At 38.2% G+C, this 21,564-nt stretch overlaps 1 protein-coding gene across 1 annotated transcript in view; it reads left to right on the forward strand.

Annotated features, from left to right (window-relative positions):
• Window positions 1–19,360: 19,360 nt before the first annotated feature.
• Spart (spartin) overlaps window positions 19,361–21,564 on the forward strand; it is a 51,383-nt gene continuing 49,179 nt past the window's right edge. Inside the window, exon 1 of the mRNA XM_070002968.1 lies at window positions 19,361–19,436. The gene's annotated coding sequence lies outside the window, so the exon portion shown is untranslated. The remainder of the gene's footprint in view (window positions 19,437–21,564) is intronic.

Below are 21,564 nucleotides of genomic sequence, written 5' to 3' on the forward strand. Positions count from 1 at the left end.
GAGTTAAGGGATCGAGTTTGGGATTAAGAGTTAGACTGAGTAAGCCTGGATAAGACATACTCAAAATATAATAGTAGCACTGTAGTGTCTTTGTTAAGTCTACTATTAGACTATCTTCTCTGGAAACTGATGAACTCATAGAAAGACCTGTAATTTCTTTTTTCTTGGTAGGGACTTGAATTCCAGTACCTAATGCTCTTGCTCATGGGCTGGTGCTCTGTCAATTGAGCTATGTACGCCTCCAAGCCCAAGCCTAAGTATTTACATGAAAAGTGGTCCATTTTCGCTCATTGAGCAGTGATGTTCAAAACTGAATGTTATCACCTAATAAACAACTCATTTTTTCTCATTCTTTTGGTAAGAACTGAATTTATATGCAGCATCAGAAGTGAGACATTAAATGAGCTGATACCAAGTGGGCCTTTAAGAAACCACCAGCTCATTTTTACCCTAATTCTTTTTCAAGGAAAATATATATTAGCCAAATGTAGTTTAACAGTTCCAGTTCCACAGCAAACTACCCTCAACGTACATGTTATTAGAGCCAATTCCCTTTAACAATATATTAAAGTGACAGTTTTTAGTATGCTTCAATTTAACAAAATTTACTAAGGATCAAATTACAGTAGTAGTTTTATCTGTCATATCTTTATTATTCCTAAAGTACAATTCCTTTCAGAATTTCATTACTTTTATCATGTATAAAATGATTTTTCATTTCTTGGCCAAAATTGCTAAGAAAATTATAACCAGCCTTTGTGTGGTTTTAAAAATCATAACTCCAGAATTTGTTACATATTAATATGAAATAGTCCAGCAGCTATATCTACTGTTACTACTTTTTTTTTTATCAGTGATATCGCACTCGTGGAATAATTAACTGTTCTCACACACACACACACACACACACACACACACACACACACACACACACACACATCTCCACAATGGTAAAAGGGACCTTTTATTTGAATGATTGATTATTCTGTAGTAAAAACAGAGTTAGAACCAAGGTGTTCAGCAAATATTAGTGCAGTAGAAAAAACCTATTTTTTTTGGCTTGACGCTGAAACCTGATAAGAGTTTTTCTTCTATTCAATATATTGGCTATATAGCTTTACTTCCTATTGGAAATCCAGTTTTACAATTCACTTACCATATTATGATTTGTGATAGATGGGAAAGTTTAAGTACTTTAAATAAATGTATGGCTTTCTACAAATAAATTAAATCAAGGAGATTTAATAAAGAGTAAACAGTACATACCTGTAATTTCAGCTACTCATATGATGGAACCTGGAGAATCTCAAATTTGAAGCTAGCTCAGGCAAAAAGACAGTGAGATACTATTTTTTTTTAAGTACAGGAATATAACTCAAGTACTAGAGCTCTTGCCCAGAATGCATGAGGCCTGAGACCATAGGTTCAATTTCTATAAGAGAGACAGACAGAAAGAGATAGAGACAGAGAGAGAGAGAGTTAACAAGCATATATTACAGAGAGCAGACAGGCCCTTAACCTGTTATGTTAATAACAAGAAGCTCATATTTAAATGAGCATATTTCCAAAGTTGTGAAGAATGTTAGTACTTGATCAATATCTCACCCCTTTTCTTCTCCCTCTGTTCTTAACCTTAGAGTCCATCTTCTCAGTAAATTCTAGGACAGTATGCCCTTGGTGAACAGCAGGTACCAGATTGTTCTATCTGTTCTGGTTCCAATTACAAATTAATTACTTGGTTTTTAGTTTTATTAATTAGCCTTCCTTTGGGCTTGAATAAATCAACTCCCCCTGATTTCATGAACTTCAATTGAACTGTAAATATTTGTGTATAGAGGGGGAGGGGTTACAAGCCTAACCAAGTTGATGACCACATCTCACATCTCTGACAGCAAATTTTTTGTGTGTGACATTGGAATTATTATCTAAGAAACAACTGGCTTATGTCTTAATGAGAAAACCTCTCAGCTATATTCAACTATACAGCACAGAGAAAGCCTGTTAAGTGCTTCTCTGAGCTTCTATGTCTAAGGTACTGTGCTCAAATTTGCTCAGTTGGACCATTCGGTTGCATTTTACCTAACCAACCAATGGCTACAAGTCATAACTTACTAGAAAAATTTTTCAAGTACATAGCTTGGATCTATGGATTTTGACAGTTAAAAAATAGAACCAGATTTATCTTGATAATTTCTGTTCATTAGCACAGTCTGTGATGCTGTGCATTAACATTCCACAGTTTAAACAAATGTTTATAAATCAGGGTGATTTTTGTCTTTTCTTTTCTTTTTCTTGTTCTTCCTTTTTCCTGTCTTCCTCTCCCCTTTTCTCTTTCCTTCCTTCCCTCCTTCCTTCCGTCCTTTCCTGCTTTCTTTCTTTCTTCTTTTTCTTCTTAACATGAGGGCTTGCCTATTGCCCAGGCTAGATTCTAGCTTCTACACTTGGACAGCTCCCCTGACTCATACCATAGCCTCCTGTGTAATTAGAACTGTAAGGAAGTACCACCATTCCTGACTCATAAAGCATTTTTTAATATAGTAAATATCCTTCCCAACTAACAATTATGGGGGGATATAATATTTGGACTGCAATATTTTTTGTCTTATTTACTTTTTTGACAGTGTCACTAAATTTCCCAGGCTATCCTTGAACTTGGATCCTCCTGTTTTAATCTAATTAGCTGGGATTATAGATGTGCACCACAATTCTAAGCTACATTAACCCATAAATAACCTCGATATTGTCATTGTATCAAAAGCAGACTTTTTAAACAGTTGAAGCAATTTAAAATCTTATCAGTTTTTCTAAAGAAGCTGTAACCTTCATGTGCAAAATTACTTGTGCTAAATTCACACATCTTCTCAGTTCTATTAGAAGGTCTACACAGTACCCATTAATTATCAGCTTCAAACTGTACACGAAGCTTGTCACTTCTCAAGGTTGTAAATGAGCATGGTATTCTGTAAAAACCAATGTTTAAAACAAGTAAGTACCTTAATTGTTTTTCATCCTAAAATAATCCCTATCATTTTTTTAAAATTTCACAACTGTAGTATTAATTAGGAAATACCAACTGAACAGTCATTCTGTACTTCACTCTCCTTTCTCAATCTACAAATGGTTTTCAACACCCACTCTGGGACATGTCACTTTGGCCCACCCTGGGCCACCATCTACCCTCCCTGTGTTTCCAAATGGAGTTGATTGCTGTTGATTATCGACTGTTAATATATTGCAATAATGAGAAACAATTTTTTTCTTTTTTTTTAATTGTGAAAATACCATACAGACGGGTTACAATTACATGAGCAAGGTAATGAGTACATTTCATATCAAGCATTGTTGCCTCCTCCTTTGTTTCCCCTTCCCATCCCTTCCCATCCCCCCCTTGCCACCTCCCCACACCAAAGTTGTAAAGTTCGTTTTTTGACATAATGTGTTGTACATCTCATTGTTGCAATGGGCTCACCTGTAAGAGAAACAATTTTTTCTTGAATATCTAGTCATGTTGAACTTTAAATAGAAGCCATAGGATATTTCTCAAATAATATCTCAAACCTCAGTTATTTCTCCCTTGTCTCTGATATTACTTGTATGCACATGCATGCACGTGCGCACACACATACACACACACATGGTGTGGTTGTGGAGAAGAAGATGGTGTCACCATGGGCAATGAGCAGATCCAAGTTGTCCATACTGGACAACTTGTCTAGGCAACTTGTCTATCCTTTATTATTTTTTAAATTATCTTTAAGTAGTTGTACAAATATTCATGAATATATCCTGATCAATGTCACCCCTTCCATAATTCTCCTCCATCTGTCCCAATCCCACCAATCTATACAAGTTTAGTGTCGTTTTTTGTTTTGTTCTTGTGCAGGTACTGGGGCTTGATTTCAGCGTTTGAGCACTGTCCTACAGTGCTAGTGCTAGTGCTGTACCAGGTGAACCAAACCTCCACTTCCCGCTTTGCAGTAATTAGTTGGAGATAATCTCACCAACTTTCCTACTGGGGCAGCCTTTGAACCACAAGCATCAGATCTTAGCCTCCTGAGTAGCTAGGATTACAGGTGTGAGCTACTTGCACCTAGATTAATCTGTCTTTTTAAAGCCAGGATGATAATCTTCCTTGGTTATTCCTAATAAGAATTCAAGAGAATCTCCAGAGGAAAGGAAATACTATACAATCAATATTCAGATATGAGATCATAAAAATTCTTTGAGTAGAGAATAAAGACACAGAGATTTGTGTTTGAGAAAGATACATAATGTCAAGATGGCTGAATAGCTTGGCTATAGCTCTGATAGCTCGGATAACCCTGAGACAGGAGAAACTACTACTATTAAAATAGGTGGGGAGGGAAGGGATGGTAGGGGAAAATCAAAGGAGGGGGTAACAATGCTCGATAGGAAATGGACTCATTACCTCACTCACGTAGCTGTAACCCCTCTGTACAGTATCTTTACAATACATACATACATACATACATACATACATACATGCATGCATGCATACATAGTCCTGCAGAGAAATAAAGGAAAGCCTGATGTTAAGCCATTTACCATGAGAGGGCAACAAAGATAACTGACCAAGAAAAGGTCATTGGATAACCCAGTTCCCAAGGGGTTTCAAATGCTCTTCAGAAAAGATGGATGCTAGTAGAAAATTTAGTGTTCCTTAAAGAAAAATATCAGAGGCCTGGCACAGTGGTACATTGCCTGTGATTCCAACACTCGGACAGAGGCAGGAGGACCTCCAGTTCAAGGCCTTTCTGGGCTACTGAGTGAGACATCTATGATAATTTTTGAGCAGAGACACCTGCTTAACCCAAACATTCCTAATTCTGGATCCTTTGGGGGATGCATATTAAAATGATTCAACTTTCTGTGCAATATTGTTTGAAAAACCATCATGAATAATATGTTGAGATCTGAGAGGTAGAGTTCTGCTTTTAAGAAGAACGTATTTTCCATACTATGCAAATGTCAACATTCAGCCTGGTTTTGAACCCTGATCCTTAGACCTCAGCCTCCTAAGTAGCTAGAATTATAAGCATGAGTCACAGTTGCCCAATCTCAATTAAGGATCTTGAGTTGGAGAGACTACTTCAATTTTTTTCTTTTTCCTTTTTTTCTTCTCTTTCTTTTCTGTTTAAACCATGAGGCAGTAGGTCTTACACAGCAGTCTTTTCCTTGAAAGTGGCAAAAAGTTCTCACAAAATTATATTTTAAAACTGTTCTTCCCAAATTCACAGCTGAAAAGGAAAATTTCTACTTTTTCAGTTGTCCAATGTAAGCACATTGGGTTTAAACAACTTACCTACTTTTTGACCATTTTCATGCCTTATGAAGGATAAAAAATATTTTTGAGAGACTTCAAATGGGACCCAGATACTATTCTGCCACTCTAAAACCTTATTTTATGCAGAAATTGTCTTATTTTGCTAAAATATAAACAACCATAACATAACCCACGTTGAGTCTCTCACTACCTGGGCCCATTTTCACTTCCAATAAATCCAAATGTCATAATCATAGATTTGCCTTTTGCTGAAAGTCCCACAGCTCATTTCTAATTCATAACTGCTGAGACTGAAAGAAAATTGAATTTTCTGCAAGAAAGATTATACAATTAATTTCCTTAATCACAATGCTCTATGATTCACATAAGCCAACATTAACAGATTACATATATTGGAATTGCACAATTCTACTGATTACTCAGTCTTCCTCATGGAGTTTCAGAGAGGAACAAGAAGAGGTAGCAGTCAGCTCTATTCTGGGAGGGCAACTGGCATTACAATTTAAAGAATGAAATTCTTTTTATTTCATAAGACTTCACCTATGAACTCTCGTGGGGATAGTTGTGGGAAGTTATATTGAAGAGCCAGAGAAATTCCCTAAGAAAAGTAGGGAGCCAGGTACCAGTGCTTTATTCTTGTAATCCTAGCTCCTCAAGAGGCTGGGATTTGAGGATCATGCCAGCCTGGACAAGGAAGTCTGTAAGACTCTTAACTCAAATTACCCACCAAAAAGCCAGAAGTGTAACTGTAGATCAAGTGGTAGAACACCAGCATTGAGTGGAAAAAGCTAAGGGATAGCCTCAGGATGCATGCACATGCACATACACATGCACATGCAACTCCCCCCCCCACACACATACGAATGAATGAACAAACGAAAGAAAGAAAGGAAGAAAGAGAGAGAAAGAAAGAAAGAAAGAAAGAAAGAAAGAAAGAAAGAAAGAAAGAAAGAAAGAAAGAAAGAAAGAAAGAAAAAGAAAGAAAGAAAAAAGAAAGGAAGAAAGAAGAAAGGAAGGAAGAGAGAGAGAAAAAGAAAGAAAGAAAGAAAGAAGAAAGGAAGGAAGGAAGGAAGGAAGGAAGGAAGGAAGAAAGAGAGAAAAAAGGAAGAAAGAAAGAAAGAAAGAAAGAAAGAAAGAAAGAAAGAAAGAAAGGAAGGAAGGAAGGAAGGAAGGAAGGAAGGAGAGAAAGAAAGAAAGAAAGAAAGAAAGAAAGAAAGAAAGAAAGAAAGAAAGAAAGAAAGAAAGAAAGTCTGGATTAAGAATAAGAGGTGGTCTTTTGGGCTATCTTTGAACAACTTCAGCAAACTAGAATTTTAGGAAGCTCTGTGTCAAAAATACTTAAAACACAGACCAAACATAAGCTTAACATAAAAAACCTGAAAGCTGCTACTCTTATGTGTTTTCCAGTACTTATGGAATACATTCATTTATGCAGGAACAGGAACTAATATGTCTACTAATAATATGTCTACATGGAACCAGTGTGATTTACTCCTGTGGAATCAACATTAAACAAATATTTGAGATGTCAGCATGCATGGGATAGTTTATCAAGCCAAGAATGCTTTCATGATTAACAGATTTTTCTTCTGACAGTAATTCCATCTCCCTAGGAGCATATAACAGCTGGTTAGTTGTTAGTAATAAAAAATCATATATGGTTTCACATGTTTCATAGCAACTAATTATATCCAAGGCTGCCTTGCAGCCTCACTGGTCTACGAGGGAAAAGAACAGACATTGAGACCAACAGTATTCTATCCTTGCCATGGAGATGTGTCACCAGCACAGGGGTGTAGTTGTTTCCAGCCAATAAATACCGTATCATAGCCTTCATTATAAATGGATTGTATTGTTTTTGTGTGTGCTTTTCTTGGAGCTTGAATTCAGGCCTTGGGGTGCTGTCCCTGAGTTTTCTTGCTCATGGCTGGCACTTTACCACTTGAGTTACTGCTCCACTTCTGGCCTTTTTTTTTTTTTTTTGGTGGTTATTGGATGTAAGAGTCTCATTGACTTTCCTGTCCCATAATCCTCAGATCTCAGCCTCCTGAGTAACTAGAACTACAGGCATGAGCCAACAGTGCCTGGCACCTGAGTTGAAGTTTTTGATTGACAATATATGATTATGTATGTATGTATGTATATATGTATGTATGTATGTGTATATATACAGACACATATATATGTATATATACATATATAGTGACCATATATATGTAATGTGACTATATATCATCTGGGCCAGGCCATATTCCTTGTCCACTGTGACATTACACGGCATTGGTGATTGTAACCCATCCTAAGATCAACTTAAAGTCTGACTATTCTAACATACTACACAGTACATACAGATATACTGCCTCATGGACAATGTTGAGTCATTTCTTTTTGTTTTCAAATGGTCATTAACCTATTAATTCAACAGAAAGTCTCTTAAAATTCAAAGCTGTGGAGGGAAGGCTTCTGCTTTCTGAGTGGTTGCAGATCTGAAAGTTGAGAAATGAGATGAAAATATCTGCATTACCAAATGATATTTTCATGATTTTTAGAAATGTTTACAAAATTATCAGTTAGGACTGGGAATGTGGCTTAGTGGTAGAGTGTTGCCTAGCATGCATGAAGCCCTGGGTTTTAAAAACTGTGAAATTAATTTCATTTTCTAAGTTCATAAATACTTAGCATATTCTGATGAAATTTCATGAACTCCTGACTTTAGTCGATTTTATATAACCATAGAAACTCCCGATATAGTTTCTAATTTTCCAAAAGGCTATCTTACATTTTTGGGCAAAATGAAAATTCATTCCTATATACTTTACATAATCACTAGTTATAGAAATAAATTTGCAACTAAGAAAAAAAGAACCCAGTGATTCCAGAAGTCTGTATCTCATCATTTATACAAAAATAAAAAGATGTATTATAGGTATTGGTGGTTTATAACAGTAATCCTATCTACTTGGAAAGTGAAGAGCAGGAAGATAGTGGTTCAAGACTAGCCTGGAGCCGGGCACCAGTGGCTCACACCTGTAATCTTCGCTATTCAGGAGGCTGAGATCTGAGGTAGAGGTTCAAAGCCAGCCCAGGCAGGAAAGTCCGTGAGACTCTTATGTATAATAAACCACTAGAAAACCAAAAGTGTTGCTGTGGCTCAAGTAGTAGAGCGCTCGCCTTGAGCTAAAGAGCACAGGGACAGCGCCCAAGCCCAGAGTTCAAGCCCCACAACCGACCAAAAAAAAAAAAAAAAAAAAGACTAGTCTGGGCAAAAAGTTCAGAAGACCCCTATCTTAAGATAAAAGCCGGATGTTATAGTATGTTCCTGCTATCCTTGCTACAGGAGGATTATGGCCTGGAGAAAAGAGTAAGACTATATCTCAAACCAGACCAAAACCACTGGATTCATGGCTTACACAGTAGAGTACCTGCTTAGCAAGTAAGAACACCTGAGTTCAAACATCAATACTACAAAAAAAAAAAAAAAACCGACAGAAAAGAAGGAAAAAGAGAAGAAAGGAAGAAAGGAAAAAGAAAGGAAGGGAAGGAAAGAAAAGAAAAGAAAGAGAAAGAAAAGGAAGGAGGGCTGGGAAGGTGGCTCAGTGGTAGAGCACTTGCCTTGCATGCATGAGGTCCTGGGTTCGATTCCTCAGCACCACATAAGCAAAAAGAAAAAAGCCGGAAGTGGCGCTGTAGCTCAAGTGGTAGAGCGCTAGCCTTGAGCTGAAGAGCCGAGGGACAGCGCCCAGGCCCAGAGTTCAGGCCCCACGAATGGACCCCCCCCCAAAAAAAAAAGAAAGAAAGAAAAGGACAGAAAGAAGGTAGGAAGGAAAAAAAGAAAGAAAGGTGAATAGATGGAAACACCTAAATGCTGGAGATTTATATTAAACAAGAAAGAAAAAAGAAGAACTACCATCAAAAAAATGTAGTTTCCTGAGCTCTTACATTGTAGAATTATCCAAATGAATTCTTTCTGACAATGAATACAGTTTATTTTATACCAGTCATCTCTTTCAGTTGGGGCTGGGAATGAACATCTATTTATACCACTTTCCTCTACAATGAACAATTCATTTTGCATTACATTTAACTTTCATCCAGTAGAAAGACTTCATTGTGTGAAATAACACTGGAAAGCAAAGAACCTTTTGTGCCTTTGTCCTGACAGTTGGTCTTTTGGCTACATACACTGTGTTCTTTTACTTTTTAAAGCTCTTCCTGAGTTTTGATCTATTTGTTGGTTATTGATCCTCTGATAAATTATTGTAAAGTGTTGGCAAAAGGGAGGCATAGGTGTGAGCTATCAGCGCCAGCTGACTCCTATTTTTATCATCTCTAATTGATGCTAAGAACCTCCAGTAACATTCTACCAAATGTTCTTTGTCATTACAGAGAGTTTTTTTTTTTTGGGTCCAGTCATGGGGCCTGAATTCTGGGCCTGGGTGCTGTTCCTCAGCTCTTCAGCTCAAGGCTAGTGCTCTACCACTTGAGCCACAGCGCCACTTCCGGCTTTTTCCTTTTTGCTTATGTGGTGCTGAGGAATCGAACCCAGGGACTCAGGCATGCAAGGCAAACACTCTACCACTGAGCCACCTTCCCAGCCCACAGAGAGTTTTTTTTATTACAACTAATACACTTTTTAAATTATATTTTTATTATCTTCAAGTGCTTATACAAAGGGATTACCATTTAACAAATTAGCAAGCAACAAAGCTGACATGTAAAGTGAATCATTTCTTCTCATGGCTGATCTCGACGACGTTCTGGTTTTGACTAATTTCATCTTTTAGAGAGCTCTGGAGAAAATTGAGGTGAAACAAATCCATTATAACCTCATGGAATGTGTACCAGATACAGTGCTATCTGGGACTGGCACTGGGGAGTCCATTAGTGAAGAAGCCAATTTCTCGCTAACAGCTCTGTACCATGAAAGGAAATCTTTCTGCTGCTAATAATATCTAGATTGACAATATAGATATTCGAAGATCTCTCTTCTGAACAAGGCTGCTTTTTAGTGGAAAATAGTAAAGATTATTCTGAAAGAGAAAATACATCCTTTTAAAAGCTGCTGCTGTTGAGAAGTGTTAGCTTTGCCTTATTTTTCATCTCTTTCTACTCAAAATATACCAATATTTCTGTAAGATGTAGTACACTGACACCAAAAACTTTGGTTCTAATTATACATAAAGACAAAAAAGCCACGTAAATTTTTTTCTTTAGTGGTAATGTGGACATTATACTTGCTAAGGAAGCACTCGACTCCTCGTATCAGACGCACAGCACTTTTTTGCCTTGGGTTTTCAGATAGGGTCTCACCCCAGCCAGCTTAAGACTTGGACAAGTGTCAGACTATCTATGCCTCCCATGTAGCTGGGATGAAAGACATGGACCACCACCATGCCTTAGCTTGATGGTGAAATGAAATCTTACCAACCTGGCCTAGGTTGACCTTTAGTGACATACAATCCTTCAAAGACCTCAGCTTCCCAAGTAGCTGGTATTACAGGCTTGAACCATCATGCCTGGTTTCATTTTCTTCTTAAAGACTATATGCGATGTTCTGAAATGGGTTTATTTGAGGATCAGGTCTGAGGGTTAGGCAGAAATAAGCAGATAAGTGTTTGTCCAGACTGAAAACTAAATACTTAGCTTTGGCCAGCAAAACTGGTAAGCATTTAAAAAAAATCTCAATTCTGAGTATTTGTATTAATTTTGGGGTTGTACCACATATGAGAATAATTTTGTTGCATTTCACTCCTATTTGAAAAATTTGATTACACTTTAGGAAATTTTATTTCACACAAGAGCTCACTGTCCACAAAGCTAGTGATATGTGTTTGTGCTTGAGACAGGTATGTCAATGGATAATTCAAATAGAACAAACAGAATGAATGATTAATGACATAATGCTGTGGAGGCATCTTATCTGTGACAGTGATCACAGCAATGTTCCTCTGAGTAGCCACATATCACAAATATCTTTGGGAACAATGCAGAATACTTTATTTATTATGTCTTCAGAAGAAGTTCTATTAAAGGAAATAGTATTCTCTACCCATATCTACTTTGTCTGTATACACTGAAGTTATAATTAAGAGTCTGGTTCCCTCTTCTAATGAGTTTAGAATAATAATGAGCTTATGATTATTCTCCTGGCTTAAAGTGCGTAAGCAATACTAGACTTTCATGGACAACTTCAGTCATTCAGCAAATCTCTAAGATATATGTATGTCTTAGCTAGAAGGAACACAGAAATGAAAAAGGATAGGCAAGGTTTCTACTCTTACAGAGTGAGTATTTCATTGGGAAAAGGGATTACATATTTTGGATTGAGTGGTCAGCAGAGATTGCTAGGAGATCTGACATTTCAGGTGAGTTCCACATGGTAAGGACAGAAAATAATGGTGCAAATGCAAGAAACCAATCAACAATAGAAGACAGCTTGTATGCATCATAGTGAGAAAGGCAAAAAAGAATTTTCCAGCAAGTTAATGAAGTAATGAAGCCAAGCCATGGAAGTTTCGCAAGCTGAAATATAATTGGAAGCTAGTGGAGGGGTTTTGCTTTGTTTTGTGCCAGGTCTGGGGATTAAACTCAGGGTCTGGGTGCTATCCCTGAGCTTTTATGTTCAACGCTAGTATGCTACCACTTGAGCCACAACTCTACTTCTAGCTTTTTGGTGGTTAATTGAAGTTTAAGAGTCTTAAAAACTTTCCTGCTGAGGCTAGCTTCAAATCATGATCCTCAGATCTCAGCCTGACTAGCTAGGACTATAGGTATGAATCACTGGTGCTTGGCTTTATTTCTGATTTTGTTTTATTAGTGCTAAGATTATACACATGAGCCACTAGCACTTGGCTTTCTTTATGGAAGGGTTTAAACAAGGAGAGAACTTGCTGATTTGCATCAATGGAGCCACTCTAAAGGAGTACTCACACTCTAAAGGAAGAGTGTGAGCACTATTCTGGTATTAAATCCATTACCTGAGAAAGAGATGATAATATACAGTTCTGACAACAGGGGACTAGAGATTTGAAATATGTAGAAGCAACAGATCTGCTGATGGGTTGAGCATAGGATGTGCAGGTAAGAGAAGGCACAAAGATGACACCATGACTTTGATTTGAACAGCTAGATGGTACTATTTCCTGAGATGGGGATGAGTGGAGGTAGAGTGGATTTAAGATTTGATATCAACAGTCTCATTATAGCCAGGTGTGGTGGTGTATGTCTATAATCTCGGGACTAGGGAAACTGAGGCAGGATGGCTGTGATTTTGAGGCTAGCCTGTGTTATACAACAAGATCCTGTCTCAAAGGCAAAACAGAGTCCCATCAAGGTCATGTAATGCCCTTGTCTATTAAACAACCATTAAGACATCTGAACCACACAGTTGAGGGTCTGGAGAGAGGGAGCTTTTAGCACTTGTCAGCACAGATGGTATTAAAAGCTACTGGTCTAAGTGTGGTTCCTGTGTAAGAGAATGTGTTGTCAGCGAGAATAGTACTTGAGATAGGGCCCTAGAACTTCAATATTTAAACACTGAGCTGAGATGCAAAGATCGGCTAAGGAAACTGAGGACACAGTGAGAAAGGGGGAGGGGCCATGACTATAATGTCATAAAACTCAAGAAACATTTTCAAGGAGAGTGATCTGTTTTGTCCATGATTCTGGCTGAAGATTAAAATTAGATAAGCAAAAGAACTGAGCCATGTTGGTGATGACACCCCTGATAGCTGTTGTGATGTTTAGAAGATCCCGTATCCAAGCTCATGCCAACCTGCTTCTACTTTGAGTGAGCAATTCCTGAGGATCTACTTGTGCCAGGAGTGAGATGGAAAGGCCCAGTGGCTTAGATGAGAGGAGGAGGACATGGAAATAGGAGGTTATAATTCATGTGATGAAAGTCAGCTTAAGTCAGCATGAAAAATGGCAGCGCAACAAAGAAAGCGATGCTCATTAGCAGCATGACAAGGTATATTACTCTACTAAAGTGTTATTCTGCTATTCTGTTATCCTTCTAATTCCAATCTGAGAACATCAAGCTGTAAGAAAGAGCTATAGTCCATCATTTACTAAGTGCTATACATGGACTGTGAATTGAGAAAGTATGATTTACAGAAGTAAAGTTTTGCCCAAATTTAATGTATAGACAGTCCAATATTCTGGATCACAAGCCAGTATTTTTCATTATGAAAAATGTGTCAGCCAGGCATCAGTGGTTCATGCCTGTAATCCTAGCTATTCAGGAGGCTGACCTCTTAGGATTACAATTTGTAGCCTGCCTGGGAAGGAAATAGCCAGAAGTTGAGCCATAACTCAAGTAGTAGAGTGACACATTGAATGAAAAAGCTAAGGGACAGTGCCTAGACCCTGAGTTCAAGCCCCAGGAAAGAAAGAAAGAAAGAGAGAGAGAGAGAGAGAGAGAGAGAGAGAGAGAGAGAGAGAGAGAGAGAGAGAGAGAGAGAGAGAGAAAGGAAGGAAGGAAGGAAGGAAGGAAGGGAAGGAAGGAAGGAAGGAAGAGAGGGAGGGAGGAAAAGAAGGAAGGGAAGAGGGAGGGAAAGAGAATGGGAAAGGAAGGAAGAACAGGAGGAAGAAAAGAAGGAAGAAAAGAAAGAAGAGAGAAATAAAGAAATGAAGAAAGAAAAAGTAAAGAAAGAAAGCCATAGGCTCTACATTGATCAGACACATAAAATCAAGGTGAAGGAACAAAGAAGGGAATGAGAAAGTAGGAAGGTTGATTCTTAGATAGGAGGCACCTTAAAAAAATACAATGGGCATAAAAGTGCAACTGAAATACACAGAGAGTAGCCTAAGATGAAATCATACTGTGTTCAAAGCTCCTTGCTGTATCCCATACCATCAAACAAGCCTCTCAGTAGCAAAGGCACACAGAAAACCTTGTCTTCAAGGAGCCAGCTTGTGAAACAAAACCTGGTAGATAGAGCAAAGTGAAGCACCTGTGATGCATTACAAAGACAAGACAGAATTTAAAATAAGTCTGCCAAGGTTCTGAACTTCCACAGCAATTTTCTAATAAGAGAGAAAAGAACATTGTTCAGAGAAAACTCACCACCCAGGATTTGTATTCAGAACACTATTTTACATACTCATGGGTAGTTTCTTTTCAAAATTCACTCTTTCACCAGAAATGTAAGCACCAGAAATTTTATTTTAAAAAATAAAATAAAGATGGGGCTGGGAAGGTGGCTCAGTGGTAGAGCGCTTGCCTTGCATGCTCGAGGCCCTGGGTTCGATTCCTCAGCACCACATAAGCAAAAAGAAAAAAGCCGGAAGTGGCACTGTGGCTCAAGTGGTAGAGCGCTAGCCTTGAGCTGAAGAGCTGAGGGACAGCGCCCAGGCCCAGAGTTCAGGCCCCACGACCGGACCCAAAAAATAAAAAAATAAAAAAATAAAGGAGGATACTTCCTCCAAGAATGTAGTCACTCAGGAGGGCTATTATCTTGAGGTTGGAGTGAGCCTGGTTTTCTGTGTCTCTATCTTTTCAACAATGCCTCCACTTCTCTTTAGCTTAGAGTCTCCATTTCCCATAGAGAGTGAGGCTTCCCCAAGAGAAGCCACAATTGAAATGATCAAATCTTTGATACTGAAGTGGCTGTTTAAGTTAATGAGGCAGAACAGGGAAGCAGAGAACATGTGAAATGTGCAGTGATAGGAGAGGAATGAGCTGAGCTGTGAAGGCTAAGAATTAAACCCATTCACAACTTTGCTTTCAAACAAGCTTATTCTGCCCCCTGCAGGTCAGGAAAGCAAATGTTTTAGCTGGTTGATGGCCTGGCCTTTCATAAATCCATCCATTCAAACAAGTATGGTTCCAAAGAGATATTTTAAATTGTATCTGTACTGAACATACATGGAGTATTTTCTTGTCATCTCTCCCTAAACAATACTGTATTACAACTATGACCATAGTTTAATTTTTTTTTCAGATTTGGGAGTATTTGTGTATGTATAACATAATGAGATTTCTTAAGGATAGGACCCAAGTTGAACACAAAATTCATTCACGTTTCATATACAACTTATGAACATAATCGAGAATAATTTAATATACTATTTTTAGTAATTTGATTAGGTAATTAATTCCCATGAATAAGATCCTGTCAGTGCTCAAAAAACGTTGGATTTTGGAGTATCTCAGAGCCTTGATTGTAAGACAAAGTATACTTAATATGAATATGTAGTTTAGAGATAATTTGTAGTGTGCCTATTATATGAAAATAATGTGCCATTTTACATAAGGGACTTGAACAGCCACAAATTTCAATTATCAGTGGGAAGAACCAAGTACCCATCAATATTGAGGGATACCTATATGATTTTTATAGAAACAGATTTACAAGATAAAGAATATTAAAGTCTTAATCCAGCAAATTATTAGATATTTAGCTTCCAGCTCAAATCCAGAGTTGCAAAGATTATGGTCAGCCCAAAGTTACTCTAGGACAAATAATCTTTCTTTCAAAAGACAAGCAAAGCAGGTACAAGTGACTCGCTCCTGCGGTGAGTGAAACACAGTTCACCTCTACCTAAGTGTGTGCATGTGCCTACAAACACATCATATGCCACAAACATGTATGCAAAACTTCCATAGATAGTCACAAATGGGAAAGAAATGACTGAGTCTAGAGGAAATTGATAGGGCCAAACAGGTGGCAGATGTCAGTAAGCTGGTCTGCAAGTGAAGCTTAAGTCTTTTTTTTTTTTTTTTTTTTTTTGGGGTCTGGTCGTGGGGCCCGAACTCTGGGCCTGTGCGCTGTCGCTCAGCTCTTCAGCTCAAGGCTAGCACGCTACCACTTGAGCCACAGCGCCACTTCCAGCTTTTTTCTTATGTGGTACTGAGGAATCGAACCCAGGGCCTCGAGCATGCAAGGCAAGTGCTCTACCACTGAGCCACCTTCCCAGCCCCAATGAAGCTTAAGTCTTTTTAGCACAAAGATAAAATGACCCCCAACACACAGAGTCTACAGCAGCCCTCAGAAGTTCTCTTTTCTGGCCTTCAGAGTAATTTCCCTTTGGGCCAAAGACTAAGATTCTCTTATACACAGAAGGCAAAGTGGGAATCGGTGAGCAGGTAACAGAATGCAGTGTACCAGAACAAATCTGTTTATGGTTTCATCACTGAATGAGCCCCTAGAATTGTGATTTTGTTCTTTGCTTGCTTGTTTGGTTCAGTGCCGACACCTAATGGGACATCAGCCTTGATATGGTTAACTGGCAGATGAAAAGTGTAACATAGGCCTTTCAGCTAGCATCAGCCCTCTATCAGCCCTCTAACAAATTAAGTACCTTTAAATGTAATTACCTTTAAAAAGCAGTTGTGGCTTTTATTTCATTCAAAAACACTCCTTTCTATGTTGAAGAAAAGGGGAACTGTTAGGGTGACAGAAATAAAAATGGCATCTATACATGGCAGATAACACATGGCCCATCATAGTGCTTCTTGTTCCATAATGCCTCAGGCTCCTGTTCAAATACTTCTTCCCATAATTCCCTAGGTTCCCACTCGAGCAATAAAAAGATCCAGGATAGCACACAAGCAAGAGTAAATCATCCAAGGAGATGTGGGAGTAGCTCCATAATATATAAACCACCTGGACTCCACTGGACTCATTGTTTGGAGTCCTTGTCTCAGAGTCTTTCATTGCTTTCTTTTGCACTCAAATAAATTTGATCTGTCTGTTTTAAACACTCTCCTACATTTTAACTAATCAGTGGAGAAAATGAGCATATTCCTAGAGGACATCAATGTGCTACACCACAAATTTCAGGATAATTAATTCCATAGATCCCTTTCAGAAGACATAGACCTGACAACTTAATGACTATGGAAATGCACTAACTAGAGAACAGTTCATAAGGTTGTTCTATGTTGTGAAGGACTTTCAAATTAAAAATAAATTTGTTAGCCTGAATATTTTCCTCTTCAAAGTTGAGTTCAGAATCTGCTTAAGGAAAAGATGGAAACTTGGTACAACAGTTAATATACTATTACACCCTCCCCCATTAGCATTAGATAACTACAAGGCATAGCTCTATATTTTCTTCTGTTTATTTTGTGTTCTGGGCATCATAAAAGTTCTGGAAAGAGTTTTGAACCACAATGGTTGAGGAATGAAAAGGCAATGTATACTAGAACTATTCTAATCTACTGTAAATGTAAAACAAAAGAAAGTATCATGGTAGATACTCAAATATAAGTTATGCAGTAGTTTGAAATCCTTGTGGACTTCCAAGGGAACAGGGAATCAGTAGTCAAGCTACTGGGGATAGGTAGAACACATTTTTGACATGAGATAAACCCCATTATATCAAAATTTGCTTTCTGTTTTTGTGCCAGTAGTAGGGTTTGTTTTCGGGGTATGTGTGCTATCCCTGAGCTCTTTTTGCTTAAGCCTAATACTCTACCACTTGAGCCACAGCTCCACTATCAACTTTTTTGTGGTTAATTAGAGATAAGAGTTTCATGGACTTTTATTGCCTTCGTCTTCAGATCTCAGCTAGGATTACAGGTGTGAGTAACCAGCACCTGGCTTATCATCAGGACGTTCTCACAATTGATAAACAGTAGAGACAAATCCATCCTCTGAGGTGCCTCTTAACAATAAAGTATTTAAGGGCCAATTACACTGGGGATGTGTTCTCATGGGACCTTTACTGGAAAGTAATTGTTTTCTATGTGTCACCCTGGGCCATCAAATACCAGTCACAATGAATTAGAAATGTTAATTCTTCATTTCTTCTTTACCTACCAAAATTAAGGACTTGAGAGAGAGCTCCCTTCCCCATTAATATGCATTCTAACAAATCATTGAGGGAATTCTAATGCCTGCTGAAAGAAAGTTGAAGGCAACTGAAGTTACTTGTTTGGCTTTTTATTTCCATGATGCATCATCTATATCCATGCTGTTTATGTTTGTGTCTAAATTTTTTTTGACAGTCCTGGGGCTTGAACTCAGGGCCTGGATTCTGCCCCTGAGCTTTTTGCTCAAGGATAGCACTCTACCACTTGAGCCACAGCACCACTTCTGGCTTTTTCTGTGTATGTGGTACTGGGGAATCCAACCCAGGGCTTCATACATGCTAGGCAAGCACTCTACCGCTGAGCCACATCCCCAGCTCTGTCTAAATTTTTTTACAGCATATTTAAAAAGAATTCTTCCTCATTACTGCTTGTTTTAACTCAATGCTGTGAGTGGAGGGAATAATAAACAGGAAGGTGAAATCAGTAAGTAACAAGAAGTAATCTAAAATGACAGAAAGGGATCAACAGGAAAGTGGATAAATACATAGTTTTTTCATTTCTTTTTCTTTTTGTATCACTACTGGGACTTGAACTCAGGGCCTGAGTTGTTGTTGTTGTTGTTGTTTTCTCAAGCCTAGCACTCTATCATTTGAGACAGAGCTCAACTTCAGGATCTTTGGTGGTTAACTGGAGATCAGAGTGTCAGACTTTTCTGTCCAGGCTGGCTTCAGACCTCGATTCTTAGATCTCTTCCTCCTGAGTAGCAAGGATTTATAGTTATAAGCCATGGATGCCCAACATTATTTCTTTTTCTTAACAGTTAAGTAAGAGTTCCTTGAAATTCTGTTGATATAAGAATGTGATTTATTTTTCATTTGGAAACAACCTTTGATATACCCATCACTATCTTCTCAAGTCACAGATGAGGATCTGAACAGGCGAAGTGTTTATTTACACTCCAGTTAAACAACAAGTTCATGATCGTGGGAAGAGAGAGATCTCAAGAAAGAGTTTAAATAGAGTAGATATGTTAACTTACAGGGGTGGGTTAAAACACTTGTCTACACTTTATTTGCTGTAATTATGTAGCTCATGTATACCCTCTTCACCATCACCTGGCTCCTGCTGTGTCATTAAAGGAACACATGCTATCTCAGGAGAATACCAGTCAGAACAAGGATCAACACCACAGGCTGGGCCCAGCTGTCAGGCTGCAGTTGCCAGAGGAATGAAAGAGCCTTTTCACTCTGGTTTTCCTCCTCCCCCAGGCCAGGCACAGCAACCACCAACAGCCCCACTTTGGCTCCAGGACACATTCTTCAGTTCTGAAAGGAAATCATAAGCAACGTGGCCAGGAAGGATTGTTCTTCAGTAAGTAAATAATAACTTACTACTATTACGACTATTACTCTCTCCCTCCTTCTTTCAGGAGTTATTTCAGGAATGGGAATGTTTTATTTTGAAGGGCTAGTTCTTTGTCCCAACTTCTAACAGGCTTGAGTCTTTAGGTGAGGGTAAGAAGAGTCAGGTCAGGCTCCATGTCTTCATTGTTTCTAGGTGTCAAGTTCATTTCTTTGCATACAAGGAGGGCTTTGTAAATACTTGATGAATTTATTAGCAAACCTGAGAGAATAATGGGGGAAATGGTGATGTAAACATAGGAACATGTTCCTGTATATATTTGGATGAGAGGGATAGCTCCTAAGAACAGAGTCTTTTGGTTGTAGTTTACTTTTAGAAGGAAAGAAAGTAGGACAGTCTGCAATCATGGTAAGTTCATGATTCAGACAAAGGAGGATAACTTGGAGCCTTCAGTATTTCCAAGTCTGGATGAAATGATCTTCCCAGATTTCCTTGAAGGAAAGTGCCTTGCAGTGGAAACACTCCAAACCAGAACTCAGACATTTATCACAGCTAAGATAAGGCAGTCATGCCTGAAAATAAAAATTATAATTCAGAACTAACAAAAAGGAATAGGTGAAACTGATAGCAGAGACTGGATGAAGTGTTCCCTCTGGTTCCCAATTTATTAGTGGTGGGTGGTCATGGCAAAGGTGAGGATCTCAGATTCTTGGCATCTCTAAAAAAGAATTGAATGAAGATGTACAGAGTAAGGAGATTAATAGAAAAGGTACACAGTAAAGGTGGACTCCAGCTTAGATGGCTCAAGAGCCAGTTTAAAAGAGAAAAGGGAAGGAGGCAAACAGGGAAGGAGACAGAGACAGAGAAAGAGAGAGAGGTATTTCTTGCTCTCCAAGCAGGAAATGAGAATTAAATACTCAAAATGGCAGCTGTTATCTGCTTCCATATCCTTTCTGAGCTGGAGGAATACCCATCAACATCTAGCAACCCCTAAGTCTTAGGCAATGGTGCTAGGTAGTCAAGATGATGAGATGTATAAGATGCTATGTCCAAAAACGAACTTTACAACTTTGGCAGTGGGAGGGGGGTGTAGTCATGAAGATGGGAGGGCAGGGATGGTGGGGGGAAAACAAAGGAGAAGGCAACAATGCTTGATAAGAAATGTACTCATTACCTTGCTCATGTAATTGTAACCCCTCTGTATGGTATTTTCACAATTTAAAAAAAAACTTATTTTAAAAAACCAGCAAAAAAAAGAAAAAAAAGATGGATGTTACTTACTATTACTATTTTAAAATGTGGGAATGTCTCTGGGCCTACTCAAAAACATATGGACAAAGGAGAGCTTTAATGTTTCCTTTTCTCAGACAAACTTACCCTTTCTACCCATTCCCAGACAGAGGCCAAGTTTTTACCATTTCAAAGGAGAGACCAGTTTTTGATTGTTAATCTTTTAGGTCTCTAATACCTTGTTATATTAGTATTTCAATGCAGGAAGCTTAACTACTTTATTAGTTGCTTTCTGGGTTTCAACTTCTGAATCTGACCCTTTGTATATTACAAAGAATATAATTTCCTGATTTTCACCTAGTTATCCTGCCACAATTTTCCACCTTCCCTCATTCCCAAATCTCTGATCCCTTTTATCCTAAAAGAGGGTAAGACAGAAGAGAAAGAACTCCTGCTATCTTCTAGGGCATGACTGGGATAGAGGATTGTTTCAAAGTCATAGTCAGACCAGGAATCATGCCTGTGTTGTTGTTTTCTGCATCATCAGCAACTAATATAGTGCTGACCTGTTAGCAATCTGGAAGTTAGAAAAAGAAGAACTATTTCTTGCTGATCTACTAAAATTATTCCTATTTTTTCTTCAAAGAAAAATCATAAGCCAGGGAGTTTCATACCTGTGATCATTCTATTAGTAGAAAGTCTCTGTGAAGTTTCATATATGCATCTTGAATTCATATTGCAATGAGAGCAGAAAACACACAAATAATTCATGTACGTTAAGACTGCAGAAGCGAAAGGTTACTCATTTTTACCCTGAAAATCGGTTAATGTTTGAGAGCTAAAGGTATTTAAGTAGGATCAAATACATACTATGTTTTCAGTTAAACTCAGTAGTAAGATGCCTAGA

Source organism: Dipodomys merriami, unplaced genomic scaffold (assembly GCF_024711535.1).
Source record: "Dipodomys merriami isolate MVZ:Mamm:240054 unplaced genomic scaffold, mDipMer1.0.p SCAF_6, whole genome shotgun sequence".
Lineage (NCBI taxonomy): Eukaryota > Metazoa > Chordata > Mammalia > Rodentia > Heteromyidae > Dipodomys > Dipodomys merriami.